This window comes from Rousettus aegyptiacus, unplaced genomic scaffold (assembly GCF_014176215.1).
Source record: "Rousettus aegyptiacus isolate mRouAeg1 unplaced genomic scaffold, mRouAeg1.p scaffold_m13_p_1, whole genome shotgun sequence".
Taxonomy (NCBI): domain Eukaryota; kingdom Metazoa; phylum Chordata; class Mammalia; order Chiroptera; family Pteropodidae; genus Rousettus; species Rousettus aegyptiacus.
In genome coordinates, this window is record NW_023416284.1 from 172,554,527 (window position 1) to 172,573,035 (window position 18,509).

Genomic DNA, 18,509 nt, shown 5'->3' on the forward strand with positions numbered 1-18,509 from the left:
CAACTGGGCATCAGGAATGATGGCTTTACTGCAAAGTTGATAAAAGATTGAACTAGAATAGCAAAGAAGTTAAATGGAGTTAGATTCTCTTCTAGATTGTCTTTAAAATGAGAACAGGTAGATGCTTATCTGCTTGTGAGCTGTGAGCTCTATATAGGTCCTATAACTTACATTCTCATACATCTTGACCAATTTTAAATTTCACTGTTAAATGTGTTCACATTTCCAGTGGTTTCTCTAGGATAACTCTCTAGAAATGGAATTAAAAGATCAAAAGATATAAACATTTTGGACGTCCTTGATATATATTGCTAAGTTGATTTTCAGAAAACTTGTGTCAGTATTTCCTCTTCCAGTAAGTGAAAATGATACTAATGTTATTTTATTTCTTGATTAACTTTTTAAGTATTTATATGTTTATTAGCCATTTATACTTCTTAGTTTATAAATTGGTAATTTGGATTTTTTCGTTCTTGTTGTTCTTGTTTTTAACCATTCCTCTCCTGAGGTTTTAGCGTTTTTAAAATTTATTTGAAAGAGTTCTGCATCAGTAAAAGATTAATCCTTTTTTAATCTCTGTTTCAAATGGAGTTGCATGTACAGTGCAGATGGGGCTTTGGTATCTCCTCGTAGTGGACTGAGAGTGCTTCTCACCCTCACCATGGTGTCAAGCCCACAGGGTCTCAGTTCCAAAGACCCTAAAGAAGACAAGTCCCAGGCATACCACATGGGGACCAAGGGGTGCCGGAAAAGCTACACATCCAAGCCTCCCTGTGCCTACTGGCCACACCAGCAAGTTTCCCTGGAGGTGGCTACCCAACATCCTTATTGGTCAAGGGGCACCCTGAGAGGCCATCTCTCTCTCTCTCTCTCTCTCTCTCTCTCTCTCTCTCTCTCTCTCTCTCTCTCTCTCTCTCTCAAGTGCCAAGTGGCAATGAAGTCACTGATCCATCCTCCCTACTAGTCCCTCATATCAGACGCCAAAGCCCAGACACACACTTCTGACTATTTCTTTTGTCCTGCCATCCCATTTCCTTCTTCTCTCTTGCTTTTTATTTTTAACTTCTCCTGCCTCAAACCATCCTTCCAGCACAGAGAAGCCAGCATCCTGGCCTCAGCCTCAGGGACAAAAGTGGTATCTTCTCCACACTCTCAGAAAACTATAGGATCTGCTAAACAGATTTAGGCATTTAGCAATCCTTGCTCTTAGGCCTTTCTAGCCTTGCTCAAGAAAGCAAATTTACATCCTCCCCTGCTCCAGGCAAGTCATCCCAGTGGATTGGCCTCAGAAGGATGAGGCTGCAGATAGGACGTGAAAAAGGGGGAAAATTAGGATGCATCTGTTCAATCTTGGCAAAATATTGTCCTGGTTACATACATTTTCTGTTTTTATGTAGTTGTATCTTCTGTTGCTTTTACAGTTGGAAAGTTCTTTTCCATTCGAATATCAGGTTAATATTCATCTGTAGTTTCTTTTAGTTTTCAAAAATTTGTTTCTTTTTTAAAAGTCTTTAGTCCATATGGGATATATTTGAGGAAATGTTGTGAATTAAAAGTCCAAGTAGTTTTATTTTTTAACAAGTTGTATTCTCACAACCTTTAAGATAGTCTCTTCTTTGGTTTCCACATGCTGAAATTTTCTGGTACTTCATTTTTTGTCTTCTGTTCTACTCCTAAATGTGGACAGAAATGTCTGTCATTTCCCCTTTCCTTCTCAACCTCAGCCCCTCCATATCTCTCTCTCTCTCTCTCTCTCTCTCTCTCTCTCTCTCTCTCTCTCTCTCTCTCTCTCTCTCTCTCGCTCTCTCTCTCTCTCTCTCTCTCACACACACACACACACACACACACACACACACACACACACACTTTTAACATCAGCTCTCTCCATTTTGGAGGAATTAGAAAATATTTGAAAGGCCAGAGACTGTATTTTGACCTATCTATTAGGCTTTTTTTCACAAGAATCTTACCCCAGTCTTCTCATTTCTTACATTCTACGAAACCCCAACCTGTTCCTGTCCCTCCCCCAGCCGCCTTCCTTATTGTGCCTGTAAATAGATCTCCAGCCCCTCACTCCTCACACTACAGACCTCACACTCATGCAGACACTTCCAGGCCCTCCCGCACCCCTCCCTGCCACCTTCTGGTCAGTGTTTAAGCACTTAAATTCTTTCTCAGATGCATTCGAGCTCTTGGGTTCCTTCATCCCTTGAAACGCTGCACATCCTTTGGAACCAGTTTGAAAGACAGCTCCTCTCTGGAACCTTTGCCCTGCATTCCTTCCAAATCAAAGCAAGCTCTTATTTATAAAAAATGTTCTGTTCTGGTACTTTGTGCTTTTCTAATAGCATTCATCTCACTTGACCTTGTATTAAAGTTTTTACATATATCAGTTTCTCCTATACTTTAAGCATCTTGTGTATAGGACTTCTATGTTACCAAGCAATGACATACAAAAAGAGTGATACTTTCCAAACAAAACCTATATTTAAAATTAGTAAACCTGTCTAAAACTACCTCATGACCCAGCAATGCCAAAGAAAACCAAAACATTAATTTGAAAAGATCTATGCACCCCTGTGTTCACTGCAGCACTATTAACAATAGCCAAGATATGGCAGCAACCTAAGTTCCTGTCAATAGCTGAATGGATAAAGAAGATGTGATAAATATATACAATCGAATATTAGTCAACCATAAAAAAATGAAATCATTTTCAACAACATGGATGGACCTAGAGAGTATTATACTAAATGAAGTAAGTCAGACAGAGAAAGACAAAAACCATATGATTTCACTTATATGTGGAATCTAAGGAATAAAATCAATGGACAAACAAAATGAGAACAGACTCATAGGTACAGAGAACAAACTGGTGATTGCCAGATGGGAGGGGGAACGGAGGGCTGGAAGAAAACAGTGACGGGATTAAGAAGTACAAATCGATAGTTACGAAATAGTCACAGGATGTGAAGTACAGCATAGGAAATACAGTCAATAACATCATAATCATGTATGGCGTCGGCTGGGTACTAGACTGATCAGGGGAATCACTCTGTAAATTATGTAAATGTCTAACCACTATGCTGTACACCTGAAACTAATATAAATTAATAGTGAATGTCAACTCTAATTGAAAAATAGAAATTAAGAGAATAAAATAAAATTTGGAGGTCTGTATAATGAGGATTGGATAAATTCATCTTACAGGATTAGAGCCAGAAATAATTGAGATAAAGTTCAGGTTCTGCCTTTAGAGCATGCACGGCGTGTATTCTCTCCATCGACCCCTCTCCTCCCTCGCTCCCCTTCCCGCGCACAAACTGGAGGACAGAAACCACATTGTGAGCTTCTGCCTAATCTGCATTGCCAGGGCAGTACCATAACATTATAGATCCTCAACATATATTTGTTAAAGGAATGGATGAATGGATGGATGAATGATGGATGGATGGATGGATGGATGAAAGGAATGGTCATCTAACATGTAATATGAGATTTATTGCTAGAGGGTCATAAATATACATTCGTAAGTGTTCTCCCTTCTCTGATTTTCTCCTACTGATTTTCAGTGAAGTGCTGTGCTCACCTCTGGCCTTCCCCTTAGCAGCCCAAGGCTGCAGGCAGGCCCGTCAGCCTAGGCCCCCTTCTTTCCAAGGCCGGCTACATGCATGAAACTAAATTTTAATAGTGACTCCCATGCTGTTTACCTAGCCTCCAAGATATTCCTTGTAAGAAATGACTTAAACCATAAAATAGCAAAGGATGGGGGAGCTCATTGGAGGTGCAAATAGCAAAACATAAAATGGCTTTAATTTATAAAGGATCAAATAACTCTATAGAATCAAAATAACATGCACCCACCCACCCCCACCACCACTGTGGGACGGGTTGACCATTGAGTTAGCTCACGACTCATTATGACCAAGGAGCATTAACATTTCCTGTCAACCTCCATATTAATTATGTGTCACTCATCCAGGCAGAAATCTGGTTGAGGGAATGTTAGTCTACTCGCAGACACCCCTCTTGAGTTAAGGGAATCAGCTCTCCACTAAAGAGTCCCTCCCGACTCTAGCTGTAAGTGGGCTGCTAATCAGAAAGGCCCCAGGACAAAGGTAAATGGGATAAATTCCTATTTACTGAATTAATATTACTAGTTCCCTGGGCGCCTTTCTCCTCGCAAGCACTTCTAGCAGCCTGATTTGGGATTTTTATCTGGCCCTGTTCTGAGACTGGGGCTTTGGGGCCTGTATTAATTTTAGATCCTAGTCTGTGGAGATTAGTCTATCCTATGAACTCTAATGTACTGGTGAAATAGTTTTCAGGAGCAAAAGTGCTTGCTTATCTGATCCATACTCTTTGGTATGAATTCCACCTTAACATCCTGTGTTAGGGACGGATATGATTAATTCATTACCCAAGATTACAGCAGTATGCTAAAAGCTACCTGGAGGCATTTCTTTTGGTGTGAAATATTAAAGATTCAACATTTATATCAGTGCACCTAATTTATATTCCTGAGCCTGTGGGCTAAGAAAGGAACTTGAAAATATTCAGTCATTTTCTACATTGGTTTGTTAAAATGTTTAAGAGGATTATTTCTTTAACTACCTCTTTGATAAGAACAAGGAGAACTCTATTCAGGAAGACTAAAATGTGAAAACTAAAAGCCATAGTGTCTTCCACTTCTTAAAAATGTTATAGATCAGGTTTTGACAATAGTGGACCTTGGGGTACCTGAACAATAATACTAATAAAACCTTTTTTGACAAATAAAATGGCTAATGCTCTATGATCACTAATAAATAAGAACTAAAATATAGAATACCTTAGGGAATAAATATGAGACTACTCTATAGTGTTGTCCATTTCCAAGGCAGGGAACAGAAGTTTAGATAATGTAATTGCATTTCCAAGTTTCTCCGAAGTGTCTTTACAAATGTATTTTAATCCTCAGATGTGAGTCATATTGTGACTGAAATACACCACTACTTTAAGTAAAATAACCTGTGTAAGTTACACATATAGGACTATAAAATAATAATATTATACTATGAAGAATTAACTTAGAACCCAGAAAAAGCGCACAGCTTCCTGCTCCTGCCCCTTTGATCCCATGTCCGGTAGAGAAGACCAGGGTCATTCACCTGATTTTCAGTGGTCTAAACATGGCCGATGGTCTCATTCTCACCTGTCAGTAGGTAGGAAGGGATGCAATTAGGCACATAGTTAGGTGGTATTCTATTTTCTTTTTGAAAATCACAAAATATACACTTAGAAGAATGTATAAAATATATTTGTCAAATTTTAAGGGTAATTTTAGAACAATACCTGTGTGACTGCCACCCATTCAAGAAATAGAACCATATTCATTCTGCCTTTGTGTATCTCCTCAGTCACCCAAAGTAGTCTTTATTAGAAATGTTTTCTAGAAACTCAAGTGGAATGACAACTCTGCTCTTTTAAATCTTACTCCCACTAAAAGTCCTTGCTGAGTTGGAGATTGTGTATGAGTCAGCATTGAATAAAAATAAAACAGATTTCTTCCCTGAATAGCAAAAATTCAAAGATTTATTGAAAATTAACCCCTTTAGAAATAGTTCTTGGGAGCTAATTATTGCGAGACCACAGAAAAACCTGTGTTAAGTTACACATATAGGACTATGTTAAAGGAATTCACACATTTAATGTTTACCAGTTCGACCTCTCAGGCAATTATTGAGCACCATCTGAATGCAAGACAGTATAGCATGCTAGATGTTCTAGACCATGTGAGTAGTAATTAAAATAAATACTACACACACAAAAAGTTTCTGTGGCCAGATACATTCTAAAGTTTTTTCTTCGAAGATAAGTTTTTATTTCTAAAAGAGGTATGTAGCATAAAGTGATTCCCCAAGTTTTTTGACTAAAGTTGGCCTTTTTTGGAGCAGTAATCGAAAAGACTGATGTTTTATAGACAAACTTAGGGAAATTCCATCCAAGTATATATATCATCAGTCAAGTGTTTATAGAACCCCAAATCCAGTTTGAAGTCCTCTAGGACATAAGAGTCAGAAAAAGATTTTTCTAAAGTATGAAGATCTTTTCAGCCATCAAAAGCAATCCAAAGTGTGATTGGGCCTTTGCTCCCCTATTACACCTGGCCTCTCATTTGGTGCCATTGTGGCATCCTTGGGTACAAGGAGCCCTGGCCCTCTAGCCTGAGCACCAGTTCATCTTGCACGAGATAAACAACCTTTTGAGGTCTCAAGTTTTCTCAAAGGTAAAATAAAGGGTTCAGATGGGATTATTGTAAATTACCTAAATTGATGTCTAAATCTATTTTTAAGAGTTGAAATATCTCAGACAAACTGGCTTTGATTTCAAAGTAAATGATCTAAATTCAAAGAAATCATGCAGTAGGCCTATGACATTTTAGTTTATATATATTTGTCCTACTGTTTGCTTCATTAAATGTAAGCACCTTCTTCATACCTCAGAGAAATCAGCACCTGCTGGAATTTTTATAAGCCACTGGGTCGTTTTGCTGGTCATTCCTAGAAGGTGTGAGATAAATTGGAACCAAATCTGGCCGTGGCGTAGCAAGGCTTAGCATACTTGTTAACTGGATTGTTCTTCACTGTACATAAATAAGTACTTAAACCTTATCAGACCCCAAGGGTAATTTGTCAAAGTAATGTGCGTTTTTCTATTTCACTGTTAACTCCCATTACATATTATTAATAGGTTATTAACTTAGTATAAATAGCTTAGGGAAAACCATTCAGTTAGATGTGTTTGTTTTCTAACATTTTAATGGGACAAGAAAAAGTGGTCTTAAACTACTGAGCAATTATACACAGTACATGAAGTTCAGAACATTAAAAAAAAAAAAATCTAGCTCGTCTCATAAGCTGACCAAAGAGGATATTATTTAATCAATTACAAATTATGAGCTCCAGGAAAAAAATATTCTGAATCTGAGACTGTGGCAGCATCCTATGGAGAATATATCTGGAAAATGTGAAAGTGGAAATGAAAAATATGTATTTGACTGCCTTCTTTAGTTAGAATGAAGGGAATAAAAGCGTCCCTGTTTTATCTGCTCTGAGTTGTTAGAAGATTTCTAGATATTCTGAGCTTTCAGAAATCATAGTTCTATCTTAGTTGGGAGAAGAGTGGAAAGTGCAATTTCGCATTTAACTGAAATATTCAATTACTTGTTTTCTTTCTGGAGAACTGTGGTCTGGGCATAATGTGCTTTGGGGACAAGAAAATACCAGATCAATTAGTAATAAAGGTCTGCTTTTCTGCTGGAGTCATGACTTTGGGGAATAAGGCGGAGATCAAGATGCATTTTCACAGTTAAGCACAGACAAGGAAGACAGATTGCTTTGGGGTGGCTGATGTCTCTGCAAACACTGATGTTAAAATTTAAAAAAAAAAAAAAAAAGGAATGAGCAATGATATTCCAGGAGTGGATATTTACAAATGTAAATGTATTCGGCTTTGCTTGTGAGCACAGAGTACCTAGCACCAATGCTATTTGCTTCTTCGGATAAAAAAATCACTAGAGTATACTATTAAGAGGAAAATATTAGAGAAACTACATGAATTAGTGATCTGAAATGAATTAAAATATGTTGTGTTTACAGAGCTTTCAGCAAAAGATCTTTCATACTTTAACAACAAGATTGTCCATAGGCTGTAAAAGGAGAAATGAACACTGTATCGGTCAGGATTTTCCAGAGAAACAGAGCCAGTAGAATATACAGAAATGTATTATGAAGATTTGGCTCACGTGATGATGGAGATTGAGAAGTCCCACCATCTGCAAGCTGCAGACCCAGGAAGCTGGTGGTGTAATTCAATCACAGTTTGAAGGCCCGAGAAACAGGGGAGCCAATGTTGTACACTCCAGTACAAGAGCAGGAAAAGATGAGGTGAGATGTCCCAGCTCAATAAATGAGACAAAAAAAAAAAAAAAGTAAATTTCTCCTTTCCCGCCTTTTGCTCTTTTCAGGTCCTCACAGGTTGGATGATTCCCACCCACATTGGGGAGGGAGATCTATTTTACTGAGTCCAACGATTCAAATGCTCATCCCATCCAGAAACACCTTCACAGACACACCCAGAATATTATTTAATCTGGCACTCTGTGGTAGTCAAATTTGCACATAAAATTAACCATCACAAATACCAAGAGGCAAAACTCATGTTCCAGGGATAGTTTAAACCAAAGAAAGTAGATAATAGAATTTAAACTTTTCTAATTCCTCCAAGATTTGCTCCAGACTTCTCCTTCCATAATGGCATAAATAAGAAAATCAGTAATTTCAGTTCTAGATTTTTAGCCACACGTCTCTTCCCTATAATTGTTTCTCTAAAGAAGAGAAATGATGGATTGAGGGACCATATTATACAAATACTTAATAGAGTTGCTTGGGGCCATACCCCTAAGAGATGGGGTGTACCAGTGAGCAGAACAGAATCAGCCAGAACTACATGGTCGTCAGAGTAAACTATGAGATTAACTACCTGATCAGTTTGTCATTATCATGTCCTCACAGTGAAATAACATACATTTACTTTTCAATTGTTCAGCAGAGCAGGTTCCATGTTAAAAGTACAATATAGGCCAAAGTTCAAATCTAGGATCTCGAAAACAGGTCATTGATTTCTTAGGGTCATTCCTAGAAAAAATACCTGGAGTTTCTATTTTGAGGAGGGGGTGCTAGCCACTTGTGTCATCACTCTCTTTCATCCTGCTGATAGACTTGATGGTGACCATAGACAGTAAGTAGATTTAGTCCTAGGTCTGTGTTTTAGGAGATTTTATAGACTTTCTTAGCATATTAAGTTTGAGTTCTGATGTTGCACATGATTTCCATCATTGACTATAAAAGGAAAAAACACTCTAATTATCTGGTGGGAGGTTTGTTTTGTTATATCTACAGTTGGTTATAGATGTAAGAAAAATATTCTTTGAGATTTCTTCAAGGAGTGGAGAAATTTTTTGATCGCTAGCCTTCACAGAAAACAAAAAAAAAAAGAACAAAAATCTTGTGCAGAACTTTGCACCATTTTGGAGAGTAAAAGTTTTATATCCCTTTTGAAGATAGAGGAAAACTGTTATTGGAAGTTAACTTTAAATGACATCTTGTTTATAATGAAAGCCGTCTGCCATGACTCAGAATGAAGCAGACTTTATTGCCTTTTCAGTCATCTTGTAATCAACAAAATAGAGATTTCCTGGAAATTTGAATGTAATTTTTAAAAAGTATATATACATCAATCTCTTTTTTTAAAATTTGTCATCACTACAAAATTTGTAATGAATAACTTGAGTTTAAAAAAAAAAAAAAAGCCCCTAGATGACAAAATACCCTTGAGAGTAAAGATAGATCATTAAAAATTATGTATTTTTAAACAATACAAGTTCCCAAACCACATTTTGAAAAATCAAAAGGAAGAAAGAAAGGAATGACCTATAATTACCTCTCTAAAATAATTATTATTCACGTTTTAATTTTTCTTCATTTTTAAAATTATTTTTGATAAGCATAATCAAAGTATATATGCTCATCTCTGTATTTTCCATGAACACTATAACTTAAGTTTTTATGTGCTACAACAACATAATATTCATAACCATCTAGTTAGCAGCTACACTGAGTAGATTCATAAATTAAATTAATCATTCGTTTGTCGTTGAACTTATAAGTAAGTAGACATGACCAAAACTCTTAAAAATAACGTTTAAACAAGAATCAGTCGTCATTGGAAAATGTACTGAATTTACTGAATAACAAAATGAATATACTACAGAGATACGAGGACAACCACTGTCCCTTGCCGAGTGGTTCAGCACAAGCAAGCAACCTGGCCAGCATTCCCAGGCCACCTGTTATTCTTGTTGGATTGGTTTGAACTGCCCTTTTCTCTGTCAGGCTCTTTTCCTAGCTGAGGGGTAGAGGGCAGCTTTTCCCATCTGTACACGTCTTCCAAGTTTACTTGTTTCTCCTCCCTTTTTGAAACTCCCCTACGGCACGCTATGCTCTCAGCCTTTCTCTTGCATAATCTTTCTCTACTATGAAACAACCTAATACATCTTTATTGTCCAAAAATATATTTTTTAATGTGACAAAGTCTTAAAATAAACTTGGCAGTGATTTTTCTGTCGTACTCTTGTGGAAAATTTAAAACGGAGTCTATATCAAGATTGCTGGGGACTCTTTCCTGAGGGGCACTGCGGGCCCAAGCCCACAAAAGTGTGAGAGGATCTAAAAATTCTGGGCTTGTCCGTTGAAGGTAAGAGGAAGTTAATTCCTTCTGTAATTCAAAAGCGTTTTGGTGTAAACTTTCTCAAATATCTTACAGAGGAAACAGGTTCTGTGGCTAACAAGTTTGAGGGTCCCCAAATACTATGGGCATCTCATGGAGATCTGAGTTGTGAGGGGTCTTATGGTTAAAAAAAAAAAAAAGGCCCATCTCATTTAGTTTAAACCAGCACTTACCAGATATTTATCCTCATTCCTTCATTTATATTGCACAGTCTTAAGCGCCTACTCTGTGCAGGCCCTAGGTTTTACTCGACCTTCTTCTATATCCTCAACCTTGATGTGCTCTTCAGCGAAGCACTAATTATAAGAAAAAATGTCGTAACAACCTACAGGCACCTTTGACCATGTGATTTATTATCGAAAAAGAGAGGAGAGACCTGTTTATCAGCAAAGCTTTTTGTATTGGCAAGTAAAGGGAGTTCTCCCCACTTACCTTTGGGGACTCCTGTCTGGCAATGCACAGAGTTTACCTCTCTTTGGAAGAGTTTTAGATTATTAAGTGTGAAAGAAGGACTGTCCTCTCCTTTTATCCAACCAGCTGCTAGGTATCAGACCTAGCATGCCTTTCAACACAGGGGATTAAAGGGCATGTGGCAGGAGGATCTATTTCAAAGAGCTGGTAGAAGATGATCAATGATCTAGGAAATCAGAGTTGAAGAAGGGACATTGGTGCCTTGAAATATTCCCTAGAGCTCTGACCTCATGAGGGTTTTAACTAAATGGCTACTTAGTTTATTGGATTTACCCATGGCACATATTTAAATGAAATGGATGGAGGAAAAAACCTCTACGTTACATGACAGAAAAATGACGGAAAGCTTTTGAAGGTCAGGGAACATAGCACAATCACTTTAGCCTAGTGAGAAAATGAAATTCTTCTCAGGACCTTGTAGACCTGATGGTACTATCAATTTTGAAATGAATATAGTGCTTGAGAATGTGTATGTTTCATACTAAGTGACCGTGTACTGAATTATAATAGCTTTGGGCATCCACTTAAGAACTTAACGAATGAGTTACATAAAATGTTAATATCATTAATGCCAGAGGAATTATTTATTTATTGCTGTCATCGCATATTATAAAGCAGAGCTTCCAAAATCTTTGGCAAAAAAACAAAAACAAAACTTAAGTGTTACATAAGTGATTCTCATGAACATAAGAACAATCCAACAATACTGAGCTGAAAGAAAATGTCACTAATTATAGAATTAACTTTACATCCTCAAATTCTTCCTGTTCAATTATCAGCCAATTTCATCATCTCTATATAATCCTCCATAGTAGGAAATAGTATTTGAACTTTCTGTAGCAAACTGGGTGGATATGAAGGGGCTATATCTCTTGATGTGATTTAAAAAACAAGTGGGATATTGTCCAGGCACAACTGGCACATTTTACTGTGAAATGAAAACATTTGTTCACACATAATAACAATGCACTAAATTCCTAAATATTTTGATGAGGTGCCGTTTTCAGGGTTTGGGAATGACATGTTCAGGAGGTAATCTATCTGTGTGTGTGTGAGTGTACAGGTGGATAGATAAATAGACGCTTTCTTTTCTATACTGTATGTGGGCGTGCATATGTATGTGTAAACATGGAGTATTACTTTGCTATGGCTGCATTAACAAAATACTAAAGACTAGGTGGATTAAACAACAGAAATTTATTTTCTCGCCATTTCAAAGGCTAGAAGTTGAAAATTAAGGTGTCAGCAGGTTTGATTTCTTCTGAAGCCTCTCTCCTTGGCTAGCAGATGGCCACCTTCTCTCTGTGTCCTCACAGCATCCGTGTGCTCAGATCCCTGGTATCTTTCTTTATGTCCAAGTTTTCTTAAAAGGACATCAGTCAGATTGGATTGGGGCCCATCCTAACAATCTCATTTTAACTTAATCACATGTTACAGGCTCCAAATAACACCACATTCCGAGGTACTAGGGATTAGAGCAATCAACAAATTGGAGACACAATTCGGCCAATAACATGTAGTATATACAGAAATGCATAATTGGGGTAAAAAGCTTATGTTTACTATTAACTGTCTTTATATTTTTCCTGAACTCTGTCTCTGTGTATGTGCCATTTATGCTGTTCAGATAAGATGCCAGTGGAAAAAAAAAAACAGTAAATCAATCATCTTTGTAAAATTAAATGACTATCACTAGTCCACAAGAAAAGCTTCATAAGAGTAGATTAAAAGTATTATTTCAGAGAACCTGTTGTATCGTATTTCATTAAAGTAATTACAAAGTAATCGGTCACCCAAACATGGTCAATTAGTAATGGGAAAAAAAATTAAATATAATTTCAAAGAAAACGTTACCTTGAGATGGGACAGATGAGAAGAAATTCCAATAAGTATATTGGTTTAGCTTTGGAATAAGCCTTTTAGCATTTAGTTTTCTGGTGCATCCCATTTAAGAAACTAAAATATCACATAGAAATATTACTAATTTTCCTACAGAAAAATAATGTATTTACATTTCTCAGTAGTTTTGTAGTTTTGACCTTAGGTTTATTAAGCCATGATACAATCATAGGGTTCTAGATTTGACAAATCTTAAGGAATTCGAGGTTAGAGATTCTAAAACCATGTTCCGCAAGAGACTGGGGGATGGGAGGGATGCTGTGTAGTTGGGGCTCTGAGCAACTCTTGCCTTTATTCCAACAAGAGCAGTTCCAGTCTTCTCTCTTTCACATATTGAAGATCTATGCAGGATTTCTGCTGCTTTGAAACAGTAAAGAAAACCTCTGACGTGGTAGTATGCTCCCATCGTACTGTCAGGAATCTGAGGCCCAAACAGGTTCTGTGACCTGCCCGTTAGGTTCTCTGATTCCCAGATCGGTCTTCTGACTATAGTAAGTCCTTACTTAATGTCTTCAATACGTTAAGCAAAATGACATATAACAAACCAGTTTTACTCTAGGCTGATTGATATACACAGAGTTAAGTTTCTACATCTCATCAACATAACGAGACAATGTTGGAAAAAATGGCATCATTCAAGGACCTGCTAGATGACATATTACTCGAATACTAGTTGATGAATTCTCGTGCCATCCATACAAATGGGATTTCACTGTGGTTTTGCTTGACAGGTAAAACTGAAGGTTGAGATTATAACTCTGCTCGTCATTTGGACTATTGACAGAAAGCCAGAATAAGATTAGGTCTCCTGATTTGTCATCCCTGGGTGACACTATGGTTTTGTTTTTCAATTAATATCATGATGACTGCTTTTATTAGTTTTGTTTCTTCTCCATTGACTGACAATTTTTTAAGTACATTTAAACCAGACTCAGATTTGGGAAATTGCTCTAATGGTGATTCTCTCTGTAGTTCACCGGAGCACGTCTGTTTTTTCTTGAATCTTTTAAGACTTGTATTGCTTTATTCTCTGGTTCTAGAACAGGTACTTTTGATACTGTGCGCATGTGGAGTATAATTAAACTTAAATAATGAACTAAATATTCTTGAGCAAATGTATTTCCAGAAAAATGGCACTGCTTAAAGTAACTACATGTTATAGAATAATGTTTGATGAAATGTTTCCAGAGAGTTAAGAAAGATGAACCTTACCTTTAGTTCTGCTACCATGATATACTTTCTTCCTCTTTTCCTGTCTGGATCCCTCCTGTTCCTGGGCTATAGGTGGGAAACAGGACAGCAAAACCTGGACAAGGTTTGTGTGTTCTAAAAAGGATTTCTCCTAAACCTTACCTTCTAACACTGAATTCAGAACATCTTTTTCCCCACCCTAGCCAACTTGAAAGCCCCTCCCGCTACAAAACCAGAGTGTTTTAGTGAAGGCAGTCCCTCATTTAGAAAATATTTTTGAGAACTATTCCTTGCTAGGCATTAGCCCCAGGACTGCTTTATTTATCAATAACAATAAAATTTGAACTATCTCAAGCAATCAAAATAAAATTGACTTTGTAAAAAGGGGTTAGAGATAAATGCAACGAGATTGACACATTGTCAGTGATCGTAGAAGCTCGGTGATAAGCTTATGAGTTTCATTATATAATGAATCATTCATTGAATCATGATGCTTTCAACTTTACACATGCTTGAGAACTTTCTATACAAAAAAAAAAAAAAATGTTTAAACGTACTTTGTGAAGTCTCAGGCGGTCCGAGACCAGAAAACAAAATCAGCAATGAGATTTAAGAGGAAAGAGTCAGATCAGAATAAGAAAGAAAAGAGATCAAAGTTAGAGCCCAAACAGACATTACAGACATTAAACCCTAGTTAGAGGACCTTGCTAGGGTTTTCTAGCTCCTGTGGTGACGTGAAGCGGATGGCTTCAAGCAGAACCAGGCTAAATTGTGCCTATATGTCGTCTCTCAGTGCTAAGCGCGCATTTCTAGTGTTAATTTATGAGTAAGATAACTGCTCTGTAATTTATATTTTATTCTCTTCAAAGTGCATCATACTTCATTTCCCAAGCATTTTTTAATCTCCTGAATATCAGAGAATTTATTTTGCTCACTCTCGGAGCCCCAATAATTAAATCAATAAGTGGCCCATACTGGGCATTTAAAAATAATTGTCGAATAAATGTTTTTAATATCCCTACTTAAAGATTCTTGTTCTCATTTGTCTTCTCTGGAAAGGAACCTGAACCAGCGACCCCATCGACAACCGCATCTATGGTTCTGGAAGCCCACATGAGTGGTGGCAGTTTCGCGGGCACCCACACAGACCGTGTGCCAGTAACTGTTGGCTATGGCATTTCTGCATCTAACCACACATATATCTTTTTCTCCCCTTTTGTTTTCCTTCTTGGACTGATGATATGACAATGCTGAATCACAGTGTCCGCGTGTTTGATTTTTGACCACAAGCCAGAGGCTTCCTTTATGCAAACTTAGCAACACAGATCCCTTTACACTAGGTTTATGAGCATGTCCGATTGTTGGCATTCTTATTTGATGAGTTTATTATTTCTGGGCAGAGAGCCTCATAAGATATTCTAATCTAGAACTTGAATTAAATGACATTTTTATGATTTTTTAAGAGACTCTTGCAAGTCAGTCTGTAAAATTTATGGAATACGGACTAGGCAGAGCCCCGTACAATGCTCCGATTGCATACAGAGAAATGAGAGAAATGGTCCTTGTCTCTGCAGCCCTTTGTCATCTGGTTTGGAATTTTAAGGCTGTCTAGTGTGGGTCAAAATTATGCCCTCTCCTTGGATCCTGTTTTCTTGTGTTAATTCAAAGTGTGATTAAAATAGGTTCATAACTGGTTTATAGGCTCTTTTATAGAATTTCATTATAGCTCAAGGCCTGGGAATAGCAACTTAATTAGATATTTATAGTCATGTGTCTCATAGTGTGACAAATGTCTTGTGAATATTTAGACTATTAGCGAAGGTGAAATATTTTTGACTTTTCTTTAACTTATTTAATATTTTATTTTTCTGGAATCTATTTCACAGGCAGATCTCAAACTCTTAATCCAGATAAAAACAGTACCCATGATGCTTTTTTTCTTTTTTTGGATCTTTGCTTATTACCTGGGTTAATATATTGTCTTGTTCTATTTTTTAATATTTTTTTATTTTTCAATTACAGTTGGCTTTATTTTGAAGCTAATTCTAAGCTGCCTCCAAACCTACCATGTGATAAAAGTTCACTGTTACATTTCTTCCCTAGAAAGCATTAATAATACAAAACTCTAAAGAGAAACACTCTCCTCTCTTTGCTCTTTACTTAAGGATTTAATTGATATATGACTGGTTTTTTATGCACACACACACACACGCACACACATATATGTGTGTGTATATACATGCATACATACACATATACGTACATATGTATACATCCATACATCTATGTGAATTTTATTTGAGAAAGACACTTTAAAAATCCACCTGTTATACATGATTATTTGATTTTAATATATTCCTTTACATAATTTTATACTGTTCTAGAAAATATTTTTAGCAAGTGTCATTCCAACTGTTTAAAAGAATTTCTCACCCCCGGGTGATAGCAGTAAGGACTGATTCCAGCCACAAACACAGCTACTCTCTGGTTAAGCCTTCCGACAGAGAAGTAAAAATTGGGTCACACATTTAGCAACAAGGCCTGTGCCTCTGGCTTTGGCTCCACTAGAAACTGCAGCAACCCCAGGTCTACGTAGTTTCTCTCACACACACACACACACACACACACGCCAGAGTCCTCATGTGACACCCACAAGTGCTTTTGTATAGACTTCTCTGCAACCAGTTAGGCCCCTCTGCTTTCTTCCACCCACCTGCCACTGAACCCCCTAATGCCCTGTAGGTGTGTCAGATCTGTCCCCAGGCCTTGAAGACCTGCTCAGCCTCTGCTAAATCTGCAGTGCTGCCCCCTGGGCTATCTAGGCTCTGCCTTCCCAGCCCCAGAGGGGCCAGTCTGCTCCTTGCTCCAGACCCAGGCCTGTCCTTCCCACTCAACTACATGCTGCCCAAACCAAGGCCAACAGTCATCTCAAAACACTACATCTCCCACCTCCCCTCCCAACTACATTCCATGTGGGAGAGGCTTCAAAGCTCCCAATATCTTACCTGAGTTTCTGCAGAACAACCATGTAATTTCTACTTGTTGTATTTTGACTCCATCCCCTTGGGATCCCTCCATGAGTCCACACACGAGTCCTGGGGGAGCCGAGCCTGTGGTTTCTTGGTCTCCAATTGGAACTGATTAGTCTACCATTTTCCCTTTTGTTTGAAACATAAATTGAGAACGTATCAGTCTTGGAAATGCGTCCTTTACTTTCATTGCCTTATTGTCGCATATGTTGGTGTGCTGTGCGCAAGTGCTCCTACTCACCTCTCGGTCCATCCAGGGTGACTGCCCCCAAGACAAAAGCGTGGGCCTTGCTGCGTGTCACAGAGGATGTGACTCTGTGCCACCCAGTGCTGCTCCACCAACAAGCTCTTCAGCCCAGCCCTGGATCCACACTGGTTCTGTTCCAGCCAGTCCGGAACTATGAAGAATGGGAAATATCTTATCTCGTCCATGTACAATTCAAATGGGGTTAACCATTGTCGAGTTTCCACCTCTCCCAAACCCCCAGCAGGCCTTTCCGTTAAGAGCTACTTGGCAACTTTATGAAAAAACTGACTGCCTTAAATAAGGATTTTTTAAATTCCAAATTCCCTTGAAGGAGGAAAACCTTGTTGTTAAGTTTTTCAGAATGAAAATTATATTTACTTTGTAAAAGAAATATTTACCCAATAATATGGACAGTGTATTTGCCTTTGAAACACTGAATATAAACATTTTAGAAATTTCACATGTTGTTCCCGTAAAGGTTTGAGTTTAGCTGGTTGTGAGAAATTTTTTTCTTTTGATGAATCTGGATGTTTTCAGCATGGAAAACAGCTCCCCCAAATCCTGTTTATGAGAAAGTCACTGGCCCGGACATGTTCATCTCCCTTGAGAGGACAGCATTTCTTCAGAAGTGGAAAAACTTTTTCAAGAAAAAAAAAATCTGCTGGCCTAAATTGGTTACATTTGTTTTCATGTTGTTTCAACTTCAGTATGAAATGCCTGGGTGGAAGAAATTTTTGTTTCATGGCTAACTTCTGGATTTATGGCTTAAATGAGTCTCTAAGAAATACTTTTCATGGGTTTTTTTTTTTTAATGTGCATTTCACTACTTTTAAAGCAATAACTTTTTTTTGAGAAATAAAATAAAAATTTTTGTAAAGGTCTCTCATCTCATGGGAAGGAGACAGTGTCGTGTAGATTGCCAGTGATAAATTCACAATAACCTATGTGAGTGGTATGGATGTAGTTATGACTATTGGCAAATCTTATCAAGTATGATTTGTATTTCTGTTAAATCTGAAATATAAGCACCTTGCTATGCACAGAAACAGTGTCCCTTGCCAAGACACCCTTATTGTGTATATCCTTCTTTTCCAAATATCAATTCTTGCCCAAGGGTCTTCCCCATCAATCACGAAAGTGGCCCTTTGGCTACCAACACACAGGCAGAACAAGGCACATCTGAATCCTAGTCTGAATATAGTTCTTGTCGTATATTCTACAGATGATCTTGTCACCATAGGCAGCTGAAATATTTCTGGGTGATTAAGTATGGGAGATCTGAGGTCTTAAAGAGCATTGGTAATCATATCTTACCCCTTTGCTATTTCTTTGCAAATAATGAC

General features: G+C 37.7%; 1 long non-coding RNA gene across 1 annotated transcript; it reads right to left on the bottom strand.

The window, feature by feature from the left end:
• Nucleotides 1-84: 84 nt before the first annotated feature.
• Nucleotides 85-17,420, bottom strand: LOC107518462. The gene is made up of 3 exons (XR_001598859.2): nt 17,161-17,420; nt 16,896-17,048; nt 85-1,673 (listed from the first exon to the last, which is right to left on the bottom strand). It is a non-coding gene; the product is annotated as an uncharacterized LOC107518462 (long non-coding RNA).
• Nucleotides 17,421-18,509: the final 1,089 nt, after the last annotated feature.